At 25.2% G+C, this 13,757-nt stretch overlaps 1 protein-coding gene and 1 long non-coding RNA gene across 2 annotated transcripts in view; one reads left to right on the top strand and one right to left on the bottom strand.

Moving 5' to 3' along the window:
• Window positions 1–13,757, bottom strand: part of LOC126896731 (uncharacterized) — a 395,864-nt gene that overhangs the window by 53,178 nt on the left and 328,929 nt on the right. The gene's annotated exons all lie outside the window — the stretch shown is intronic.
• LOC126896744 (uncharacterized) lies at window positions 10,549–11,756 on the top strand. Its single transcript, XR_007701922.1, has 4 exons — window positions 10,549–10,696; window positions 10,756–10,871; window positions 10,959–11,262; window positions 11,545–11,756. It is a non-coding gene; the product is annotated as an uncharacterized LOC126896744 (long non-coding RNA).

Below are 13,757 nucleotides of genomic sequence, written 5' to 3'. Positions count from 1 at the left end.
AAAAAAAAAAAAAAAAAAAAAAAAAAAACACATCATAGTAAAATTAATACCTTCTCCGCTTCGCATCGAAGCTAAAAAATTGTTTTTATCCCTTCTTCTTTTTCACTTAAAATTCTATCATCTTAAATTTTTAATGGAATTAAATATTTTTAACCAACTTTAAAACTAAGAAATTGTCTATAAAAAAAAATCACTGATTGATTACAATTTTCGTCACTGTATTTTAAAAGTTATTATAATAAATTCCAAGATTAAAGAATTATAAATCTTTAATTTAAAGATTACAAGTGAACCGCAGGTGTGTTTATTTTTATCTCTAGGAATTAATGAATCACGCTATTCCTCCTTGTTATAAAAGTGCTAATATTTTTTGAAATACTAGTCCAAAAGTTGTAACCAGTAATTTTTTAAGATAAATAATTTTACCTTTTTGTAAGTTGGTTAAACATATATGTTTCCATTTAAAAAACTAAAGTCGATAAAATTTCAAAAGGAAAAGAGTGAATATAGCCCCAAATTGTTTCCATAAATTATTTAATGTTCTAAATTATGACCACGACTATATCTTTTTAATGATATTGCGTGATTCATAGTTTAACAATCACTCTGTATATATTATTATATAGATTGCCACCATAAAATGATAAGTTTCTAAATTTAAAAAAAGCTATCTGAATTTAATGTTTAAATATATTATAGATGTACAAAATTCTTCTTACATATTACTAACTGAATTTGGTGTGCAATTTAAGAGTATTCTTATTAAATGATATGAAAATTGGTAGTTATACACCTCCATTATCGTAATTTCCCTTTATTATAGTATAATTAACATTGTGTCGTAAATGTATAAAACATCTTTTGTATGTAAGATTTTATAGTTTTGGGATTCAATGAATATGTCCATATAAAACAAATTACAATTACAAGTTACAATATATACAGGGTGTTCAGTAAGTCAGGAAACGGGTTTCTATTGTTCTCATTGTTTGTAACAATGAGAACAATAGATACCCGTTTCCTGACTTACTGAACACCCTGTATATGATTTTGGTTATAATAAAAAATTAATAAATGCACCATGGAAATAATGAAAAGTTGAAAAAAAGATACTAGAGGCAATGAAAAATATAAGTATTATTTTGCTTGAGTCGATGGTTTTATTTTCAACGGACCTCGAACGATCAGCTCGACCTTGAGATCAAAAACAGAAGACTAGCAAATCGCTCATTTGTCTTCTTTACGGATTGTTTAGTTTTTTAATACCTTAAATAATGTTACCAATACATATATATATATAGCAAAATATTATTTTGGTATATCAAATATTTATGCAGTAGAAGATAATATAATTATGATATTAAAGAGATAATTTATTTAGTTACATAATAAAGAGTTAATTCTGTAGAACATTCAACAAAATTAATAAAAGTGTGCACTCAAATATTCAAAATTGAGGCCATAAACACAATTATTTACGAGTAATTTGTCATATGATCAAGACAGTTGCGTAGTCAATAGGTAGTCCTGGTAGGCTCAGGCCTACCCAGATTTTCTCAACAACGTCTACGAATAAAATAAAAATATTACTCATCACTTCTGCGGGCCTACCCTATAAAAATATTCTAGCTATGCGCCTGGATTAAGAAAAAAACTCAGCGCAGGGGGGTTACGGCATAGTGATGACTTGGCATAGTTGAGTCAAGTATAATGATATCTGACAGTGATTAAAATCACTATCATAAAAAACACATTTGTAATTTTTTGGAAGATTTCCCCCATTTACAGGGTACGAGAGACACATTTTTAATTTTTTAGGATAATGTCTTATTAGATGCGATTTGCGATCTTTAGATGTTATGTTCATCAAAATTGGTCCAGCGAGAGCTGAGATTGAGCGTTTACAGACACAAAAAAAAAAATAGTTATAGAACAGTATATATTTTTTTAATTAAAAATTACAGAATCTACAAATTAATAATAATACCCCCTTAATTATCAATCCCCCTAACTACTCTTTAGTATATCCCCTTAATTACAAATTCCCCCTAACTACTCTTTTATATTCACCCCTTAATTACAAATTCCTCTTAACTACTCTTTTTTATTCACCCCTTAATTACAAATTCCTCTTAACTACTCTTTTTTATTCATCCCTTAATTACAAATTCCTCCTAACTACTCTTTAGTATATCCCCTTAATTATCAATTCCCCTAACTACTCTTTATTATTCACCCTTAATTACTAATTCCCCTCAAATACTATTTTTTCTCTCCCTTAATTACTATATTTTACATCTTGAATTACTAATTATTACTCTTAAATTACTGCATCTCACCACCTTAATTACTAATTATTCCTATTTTCTCTCTCTTAATTACCAATTATTATTATTCTGTTCCCTAAATACATATCACTACTAATTTATTACACCCTTAATACTAAGTACTATTGGTTTATACTAATTACCATTATTCTGCAAAGAAATCATAATAAACAAAAATATACTTTTTATTTTCAACTTTTCGCGCTGTTTTTAAATCTCCAATTAGACTTTTTCTATCACTTCTAAGTTTTTATAGTATTACTTATTGTTAAAAATAAGTATTGACATAAAAAAAAAACCCAGCACACGGGGATCGCGGCATAGTGGTAACGTGGCATAGTTGGGTCAAGTATAATGATATCTGACAGTGATTAACATCACTATAAAAAAAAACGCTTCAATGCAAATCTTTAGATAGTGTTTAATTTTTGGAAGGAATAGTTGAATTATTCCATAAACAACTTTAATTCCTGTTTCCTCAATTACATCCTAATTACGATTTGTGATCTTTTGACGTATCGTTAAAAGTAATCCGTTCGGTGAGAGCTGAGAAAAAGTGGTAACAGACACAAAGAAAAAAGAAAACACATCATAGTAAAACCAATACCTTCTCAGCTTCGCATTGAAGCTAAAAACAATTAGGAAGGGCTGTCCTAAATTAAAAATAAGGGGTGAAGCAAAAAATTTATTTTTAGGTCCCATGAGTGGGTGCAGTTTTAGTAAATATAACTTGTTCAAAATAAGTATTGCTTAAAAGTTAATACAATTTAACAGTGATCCAACTTATGGCTAATATTTTACTACTTTCATTACTTAAATTCTGTGAACAAATATTTTGTGTTTTTTACAATACTCGAATGCATTTTACTATTACTTAAGATTGTAAGACTTAAATGATATTAGATATTAACTACCTAAAGTTGGACACTCTAGGTAAAATAATTGTTAGTATTTAAGACTAACTATAATGAAATATGACGTGAGAAATCATAACATTTCCACTTAACCAACAAATAATAAATATGTCGTGTATTACTAACAGACCAAGTGTTAATGTTCATTCATTTATTTCAACAGTTTACGACTAAATATTTTGTAAAGTAACTTATGTGCTTACGAGCAATTTCTTTAAATGGCATATTAATAACAAAAATACTTTGACTCTAATAACCAAAGTTTCAACAATTTTATAAAAATAATTCTTCATTAGTTTTTACATTAACTTGAATTTTTTCGATACTAATTATTTTGTTTTGATGAATTATTGATTAACTAATAGAAATTTAAATTTTAAGAATATTTATTGGTGTATAAATTATAAATATTTTAGTAATTGCTTTCATGATAAATTGAACTTCTAAAAGCGAATAAAAAAATTTGAAGTATCAAAAAATTAAACCAACAAATTTAAATTTCGTGTATAATAATAATGGATTTATAATTATGAACTTTTTATATTATGTATTAGTTTTATAATACTTATAGATAAACAATCAATTAAATGATATAAAACCAAAAAAATTTTATCGTGTAAAATTCTTTAATTTTCCCAGTTCTCATCTAAGAACTTTCTTGCAATTCAAAGCAGTATTAAAATAAAATAAAAATAATTATATCTCCGAATAAAAAACAATGCAAGCAATACGTATACAAAGAAATGTTACAGCCAATTATATAGTGGATTAAATGCACTTAATTAAACAATATACTGAAATTAACGTTCTGACATTTTGGTTTTACGTATGCATTATATAGTACATATACGTAAATAATTAGTTATAATTAGTATTTTTGTTAAATAAAGTAACTAAGTAATCATACTCATTGTTCCAGAATTATAACATTTCCTGTTGTTTTTTTAGCTTCAATGCGAAGCTGAGAAGGTATTGGTTTTTTCATGATGTGCGTTTTATTATTGTCTGTTCATATAAATTCTTAGCGTTCACTGAATCGAATTTGATGATTTATACGCCAAAAAAACCCAACTATTATTTAGTTGAAAATATCGTTTTCGAAAACTAAAAAAACCCATTAATTTTTGAAATTTGAAAAATGTCTCAATATTACTATATTGTAATATACGTTTAGAACTTATGATATAATTATTATTTTGATAATAAAACCGTTTTAAATAGTTTAAATTTCTTAAAATACTTAAAAAACATATTTGTTTATTATTTATCTCGGATTAAGAAATAATAAAACATCTAATTTTTTTTTTTTCAAAATTTAGAAGTAGTTGTTTTTCTATTACAAATACTTATCTAGTACAATATTTATAATATATGAGTTAATACATACATAGAGTATTTAACACAGATGAGAATAGTCCGTACAAGTTTACGTATACTCTTTATATGCTCCTATCTATTCTGTGTATTAAAATATATAAAATAAATGATATATTTTTTTATTTTATATAATATTAATATTAAAATATAAATATAAATGAATATAACAATATATGAATAAATAAACATAAAATTTGATAGATTCTCATCGAAGTGATTTATTATAACAGTGATGTTAATCATTGACAGATATCATCTATAATTGTGTCAACTTGACATGACCCTACTGTGCTATGTTTGTTTAAAAAATAATAATTAATAATTTGTCGTAAATAAATTTAATTTCAGTATTTCTATAATCAATTTTTTCTAATTTTATTTGGTACAATAGTAATAACAAAATAGTTAAAAATCATCAAATGGAATTTTTACAAATTCAATTTTTAGTAGTTTATACAACAACAATTTAAAAAAATAAATAAATTATGGTTCTGTTCAAAATTTAAGCCATAAAATGTTTTGACAATATGATGTATTAAAACTTTTATGTATATTATAATGATACAAAGTATACTTGCATTCAACACTGCTAGTAAATAATTCAGTGAAATAGACAAAAATAAATTATACATAAATTTACTTTATTCTAAGGTTACAGGATTTGATAAAATTATGATTTATTATTATTTTTTCATTAAAAACAATTTCTATAAATATTGTAATTTCTTCAATTAAATTATCAAGGTCTCAACTTGTGAAACCATTATAGTAAAATACAATGAAACATTTTCGTATGTCTTATTTTTTGCGGCTACATTATTTGGCGGAAATTGATATGCTGTGAAATTACGTATGAGGATTGTTTTTTGGTTTTATTTAACACGATTGACGTAAGACATTTTTAATCATATTGAAAAAATACATTATTATTAATTGCCATATTTTAACTACAATTTATTTATTTTCAAATAGATTTGATGAGATCAAGATAATACAAATTTTATTAATTTATTTGTCATATACTTTTTGTTATCATTAAAATGAATATTATGATTCTGTATCATCCAAAACTTTCTTAGAATTTTTAGATTATTCTCTGGATAATTGAAACACTTCTTAGAAGTAAGAACGAGAATCAGATTTTAATTTTTACCGAATAGCTTGAAACTTTTTCTCTTTATGTGCTTTACGTTTATAAAGCTGCGATGGTTTGAAATTATTTTGAGAATAGATTTTAGTCGAATTTTTTAAAAAATTTTAACTTATTGTATATAAAATTAAAAGTTTTTAAAAATTTGTTTTTTGTTTCAATTTTTATATCTCACTTTTATAGATTAAGCAAAATCTACCAATCAAGGGCATTGGGTGTTTGGTTAACTTTTTTAAATCATCCATTTTTTTTATTAGGCAAATAGATATTGTATATATTGTACTTTATATTTTATTAAATAAAAGTAATTAAAAAAAAATTATTCAATTAAGTATATAAAGATATGGCATGTAATGCCATGGTTAAGTTTTTAATATTAAAAATTAGGCTTTACACAATAAATTCAAAATATGTTAATATTCAGTAGTTTGTAAATACATAACATTGTTCTCAGTAATTATTAATTTTTACAAAATTATTGTGTTGTAATTATGTTGTGTTGACCGTTTTATTGATCTTTCTCGTTTTAATTTGTTATACTATAATAAATTATGTTAAATATTATACTTAGTTATATTGTTATTATGTTTTTTAGATGTAATAAATAACCAAAATTACATGCAGTCTAAATATCTAAATGCTGACTTGACTAATTAGTTGTTTAAACTTGCATGATTTGTCTTTGTGAGATTTTTTTAGACACGATATGGAAGTTAAGTAAGTACTAGTGTTATACGAAAATGTTGTATGGATGAATGTTGCTCGCTTATTGACGGAGGCTATCATGATAGAAAAGTAGAGAGTATATTGGAGATGTAAAAAATATTTTTAAGAAGAACGTCAATATAAGAAAGGTCGCGTCATTCGCAGTCTTCAGCGTCATAAGCAATCATCTCTTCCAAATAGAGATGAACAGTCCCAACATGCGGTTTTAACCCAAAGCTGACTCTGGCGCATTCATGTTAAGTTACGACATCTTCTGTGTTTAGAAGATCACGAATTTTCGCTCATTTGACTTACAATGTTATTTATCTTGTATTATTGTTTGATTTTCATATACCATTTGCTATAGAATCGACAAAAGCAGCCAAGGACGTCTGCTGCCAAGAGAATGTCTTCTTTTAACGTAAAGCTGGACAGATTTGTTCGTCCTCAATAATTATTACGTTATCTTAATCAGTCTACTAGTTGAACTCTGATTGACCCGCGCAAAGTTTATACATAGGACATAAGAATTTAATAATTAGTATTCTCATTAAAATAATCTTTGACTTATGCTGGTGTAATATTTTGACATGACAATCGATAATTTGTTTTCGTGAAAAATAGGCTCTTCTAATAATATAGCATAAATGAGTAGTGATTTTTTACATTGCAAAATATACAAGTAATAAAACATAACATAGATGCTAATAAGTACAGAAAAAGTTTCAACATAACATCATTTTACAAATTAAATCTAATTGATTTCAGTTTTAACCTTCATAATATTAGACTATCAAGAAAAATAAACAAACTATGTTCAAAGAAATTTGAAAATATAGTTATCCGACATTAATAAATACGTTGCACTAAAGCAATTGGATTTTACTAATAATATATTTAATTATAATAATAATACAGAAAAAATTGATTTCAGTAACTCAAGAAGGTCATACAAATTTTTAGAAATTATTATAACTTTTATTTATCAGCTTATTTCAGTAGTATTTATTTCATGGTTTATAAGTAGTTAAATACTTTCTAGGTCCATCCCTTATTCGGTATTTGAGTACCAACTTTATCTTTTTAAATAGCAACATACATATGTTAGTTGATTAAATATACGAATATTGTGTAACTAACAAAATGATTGGTCGATAACAACATTTGAACCAGTATTTTGGAAGTTATACACTTTCATCCTAAAGACGAAAAGGAATGCACTCGAGAATTGCCTAGTGATAAAAATTACATAATCTGCACCTCACCACCAGTCTACATTTAAAAAATATTAAAAACTTCTAAAAATTCTGGTTAAATGCTGTTATCGACTAATAATTTTCTTAGTTGGAATGTTTTATAATAAATGAGCAAGTTAAATATGTATGTTGTTATTTAAAAATATAAAGTTCGTATCCTTTAATACATAAGATCTGGAAAAAATTTATCCGATTTAAATCAAACTACTACTAAGGTAAGTCAAAAATATTTCTTAAAATTATTATTTTAAAAGACATTCTATACCATAAAATCATCCCATCATTATATTTCCAAATGGCAACTCCAATTTGTTTTATATCTTCACATTGATTCACTTGAAAAAAATTATTTGATGTGAAAAAAATTTTCGAATGTTACCTTTTTTGTATAATACTCAAATACAACCTAACCCACCAAGTATTTATTGTAACCGTTATACGGAAGGCGCAAATTATAATCTTTGTTTATGTAGATAGTCTTATTATTTTAAGTTATACTTTTATTTTTTATTTAATACAGATTATTAAAAAAAGGATGTATATTAACGGTTTCGTTCTTTCGATAAAATTTCTGGGGAGTTTTCAGATCTGCTTTCGCGTTCAAAGTGATCAAAAAGTGATTTATTCCATAAATTTATTAGAGTTGGATTTTTGACCAGTCAAAAACATTTCTGTCAATTGACTAGATTTTTACGTGTTAAATGGTCAAGTTCAGTAAAAAAATATATATTTATTAATCAAACTATCATTTTTATTTTATTCAAAGTTTAGGATGAACAAGTAGTTATTTTTCCAACTTATGGTATTAAGTTAGATATAAAAAATAAACTTGAATTATAATTTATATGTTACTTAGTTTTAATAGTACCTCAATTAAGATAATAGTTTTTTAAATTATAATAAAAAAAAATTAAGTACCCAGCTTTATCAAAAATTAAAACAAAACTAATATAAAATAGGGCTCAAAGTGTGAAAAGGCGAAATTGTATGATAAAAACTAAGAAATAAAAATAAACGTGACCAGTCCATAGAAATACAATAAACTAAATACCCAATGTTATGGATCAGTAGCACATATCAGTTTACTACCAAAAAAAAATTTGCTTTTTTCTTTTCACCCTTAACATTAAACAGCTATAATTTTGTAAAACAAACAATATAAAACAATTTATTTGTAACACAAACATTTTTCATTTAAATATATCTGAAAATATAAAAATTTGGGGTTGCAACATAAAAGTCGAAAGTTAACATTAGTCTGGGTATAAAGAATGAAAGTAGAAAATTATTTTTCATATAAAGCAGTTTTACATAAAAAATTTAAATAATGACTACATCTTATATTTGTGAAGATATTTCGTAAAACAAACATAAGAGATTACCCTATTATTCGCTAATTCATTAAATAATATTAGAATTATATAATTGAATACGCTTTATTTTTTTTCAATTGATACAAACTATTCAATTACATTGTAATTTTTAATTGATCAAAAGAATTCAATTTTTAATTAAAAATTATTTCGTAGTATTTCTTCATATAATTTCGAAAAATAACTCCAGAAATTATCTAAATTTAAACAATATTAATAATTATGTATTTAAAATATATCTAATAAATTTGGACAACTTATTAAGCATTATTAATTTATTATAAAAATGTTAGCTTAAAAAATAGAATTAACCGTTATTAATAGTAACTTAGTTACTAATATATAGTTTCTAATAATTCATAATATATCAGCTATTTAACAGATATTGCGCCTTCAAAACAGAAAAAAGTTTAAAGTATTATTAATTGATTATTTTGTTATACAACAAACAATAGAGCTTTATTCTAGTTAAAAAATATATATGAATGAAATAATAGATTCCGTGTGTTTATTGAGTAAGTACTAAATATATTTATTAACACAAATTTATAACAATACATTTTTACTTGTAAAAAATAATAACATATTAAAGAAATTTTTGCTTTTAATAATACCTTCCTGTAGTTAAAATAACTTTAACAATTATGTATTTAAAATATAACTAATAAATTTGGAAAATTTATTGAGATTTATTAATTTGTTAATTATAAATATGTTGGCTTGAAAGATAGAATTCTACAGTTGTTAATAGTACCTTAGTTACTAATACATAGTTTCTAATAATTTATGATATATCAGTTTTTGAACAGATATTGTGCATTCAAAACGAAAAAAATTTTTAAAGTTTTTTAATTGATTATTTTGTTATATAACAAACAGTTAGAGTTTTATTCTAGTTTGAAAAAAATCATGAATGAAATGATACATTTCATTGTTTTATTGTGTAAGTACTATATAATAATAATATAATATAATTATCAATATAAGTTTATCATCGTATTATGTTATACAAGCACTTATTTTCGATACAATACATTTTTACTTGTACAGAATAATAAAATATTATAATAACACATTAAAGAAACTTTTGCTTTTAATGATACCTTCTCGTAGTTTTTACACGTGAAAATATATGGAATAAAATTAGATCAATCCTTATAACGGTTTTCATAATGAGTACAAATTATTAATAATTCTATAGTCTATAAAATCAGTAGTTAAATGTTTTCCAACATAATTTTAAAATATAAGCAATATAAATAATATATAACTCTATAAATAAAAAACATTTATTAATTCATATTGAAATTTTGTTATTTATCGTTACAGTTTTGAGGGCTCTTTTATATGTTATTATCGTTTATACAGTGTAAGTATAATTTTAATCTAACCATGAAGTTTATTCAGGTTTTACAATTATAAAAACAACACATTTTTTAACAGGATTATTTTATACATTATTGATGAGTTAAAGAATTATGTAAATGGCTTTGACAGTGATTTTCTTGAAGAAAATAAATTTGATTTGGAAGTAAAAGAAGATGTAGAACCTAATACTTCAGAAGACTTAAGAAACTATGAATCACTTGTTCAAGTATAATTGCTTATGAAAATTAAATGTATTTTCATTTAATTTTTAACTATTTTATACAGAAACATAGCGATTCTAAGTTGTTGGATGAAGGTGTGAATAACGGTGACACGGTGGCAATGATTCTCAAGTAGTAGATTTCGGTTCAGAAATAATACCAGTTGTGTCTTCTGAGATAGTAAAAACTTGTTTATTTTGTTTTGAAATTCATTAAAATTATGTAATTTTAAATTTATTTTAAAAATTCAATTTATATTTTTTTTAGCAAAATGTCTCCTTATTGGATGAAGGTCTCATAGAAGAGTTTACTGTTGGTTTTGATGAATCACTGATTCTTATTTGAATAATGCACCAAATGTTCCGTCTGAGATAGTAAATGTCTCCATGTTGTCAGATGAAGAACTTAAATGTGTTCATACATTTGGTTTTGAAGATTTACTGGCAAACGATTTTGAATCGAAATATACTTTTTCATTGTTGAGGGAAAAACGTGATTTTTTAACTTGAAAATTAAAAATATTGAGCCAGGAGTTGTGTCGGAAGAATTGGCCTTTGCACTATTTACAAATGTATGTAATAATATTTGCTAATATTTATTATAAAATCAGACAGTAAAACTTTTAAATTGAGTTTTTTTATACTTATATTTAATACATTTTGAAAAAAAAAAATTAATATGTGCTATTGTATATAAACGCACACACCTAGCAACTAAAATTAATTTTTAAAATACTGTATTTTATGAATACATTAGAATGCGAGTTTATTAATTAAAAAAATTTCAAGATTATTTGTGTTAAAATTTTTAGCCAAAGAGAATTTGCTAATATTTTTTTTTTTTTTATTATTAGGTGATGAAAAATGGTATAGGAATGTGTGTAATGAAAGGTAAAACTATTTGTTGTACTAAAAGTAATCTGTTCGCTTGTTCTATTGGTATTTAAAAATTTTACCGGATGTTTTCCTTAACAATACAATTAATTTTTTTTCTGATTTTAATATTTCTAAAATATATGAGCCAAAATTATGTAAACTTGTAAACAATGTTTTCAATTTAAAAATAATTGCAGAATTTCAACAATCAAGTTATACGATTTATTCAAGCATTATACTAGAGAACATTGCTCTAGTGAAATTCATTAAATTTTATACCGATTCAATTTCATTATTCTTGTTTAGGAGAATTCGCTCAATTTCTTAGACAATTTTAATTTATATTTGTACTTTATTTAATAATATTTATAAAATTACTCATTTTAATTATAATTTTGTTTATACAAATTAAGTTTATTTTTATTTTTAAGTGAAAAACCTAACTATTCCTAATTATATGGAAGTAAATTGAAGTTAAAAAAAAATATCAATTTTAATTGTTAATAGTGAATTTATGAATTCAGTAATCGACTTAAGGGTTCTATCCCATAAGTGCGCGCTCTAATAAGAGCCTTTTCTTCCAATTTACTTTATTATGCCTCGGTGCTACGATTAAAACAAATAAATATCTACTCTCGAAGGACCAATGTTTCGTACGAGGCAACTAGACCTTAATACGGCTAGTTGTGCACCGCACTAAAATGCCGTTTTGTCTTAAGTCTCTTTAATTCGCTATTATTGAAACGAGAGTGGGTCACCTGGGGGTGACGGCTATATTTCAAATTTAAAGGGCTACGAGGGGCCTTTAAATACTACTGGCCAGCGAAGCGGCATAAAACAAAATAGTTAACTTCAGTTAAACAAATGAATAATATTAAAAATAATATAAAAAACTCAGCTAAATAGATGAAGTTGTGGAAAGTGATATGTGGACTGTATGAGATCTTGTGGTAATGGTGTCGATCATCTAAGTATCGCGATTCAGAGTGTAGATCCAGGCACGTAATGGCAGATGAGAACAGACGGCGGAAAAGCGACTACGGCAATGAAGTTTTTTAGCGATGGTCGGGGCCCAATCACTGGTGGCGTGCAAGGGCACAAGAACTTTGAGCACAAGGGTCTAATAAACAAATAATAAGAATAACGGCGTACAATGGCCGAACAATTTACCTCTCAAACGAAGGCACTTGCTACAGAAAAGAAAGATGACACATAAAACAAAAAAACTAATTGACTTACCACAATGAACTGTACACGGATGACAATTGACACGGAGGTCATCGATTTGCCGTGCTGTGTGGGCAAGGGGGTGAGTAAAGCAAGACGCTAAAGATCAGCTGTCACAAGATATTATATAATCAATGATGTTAGTAACAACTGGTCTACTAGATCTTTACTAAAGGCGTTCTGTACCAAACAAATTTTATGCTATAAATCGATAGTATTTAGTTAAAAACAAAATATAGTATCGCTTATACATAATGTTATTAATTTTTAAAATTAAATTTGTTGAATATTTGCCTTTAAAGAGTCAACGAAATTGACCAAAAATTAACAAATTATACTACAAATGTTAATTATTGAATTTCATATGCTGTTATAGACCTAAATAATATAATACTAAAACTATAACTTATGCCCAGAATTTATGAAATCGAACTACTATTAAAATTATAATTCCATAGTGTATAGTAGGTTAGTTAACTTTAAATGCCACTTAATACATTTCACAACTCAATTAAAAGCACGTGTGAAGCGTAAAAACAGTAAACGTAACGTATTGTATTGAATGATTAAAATCAAAATCATTCAAGTATATTAGAAAATACACGAAGAATATGAAGGTATGTCGACATATCTTCGGCACTGAGTATTTAATGTGATTGTGATAGTAAAATTCAAATACCACAGTGTATAGGTACTCTTATGTCAGAAATGATTTATTGTATAAAATTTCTGCTAATACTTGTGGTTTTCAAGTGCTTTATAGAATGACTGTTTTATGTATAGTGTCAAGGACCTAATACTAGTAATGGAAACAATTATCTCATTTTACTTTTGTACTATATTAAAATAGAGAGACTTCAAACAATATCGCCTTCGTCGTAGATTTTTTAAATAATCTATGAAAAATATAAATAATTTATACTAGTAAATTTTATACAACAAAAAAATTAAAAAGTTGTTAGTG

This window comes from Daktulosphaira vitifoliae, unplaced genomic scaffold (genome assembly GCF_025091365.1).
Source record: "Daktulosphaira vitifoliae isolate Bord-2020 unplaced genomic scaffold, ASM2509136v1 Scaffold_1, whole genome shotgun sequence".
NCBI classification, from domain to species: domain Eukaryota; kingdom Metazoa; phylum Arthropoda; class Insecta; order Hemiptera; family Phylloxeridae; genus Daktulosphaira; species Daktulosphaira vitifoliae.
Note: the sequence above shows the minus strand (reverse complement) of the source record. Positions and strands in the feature narration are given on the sequence as shown.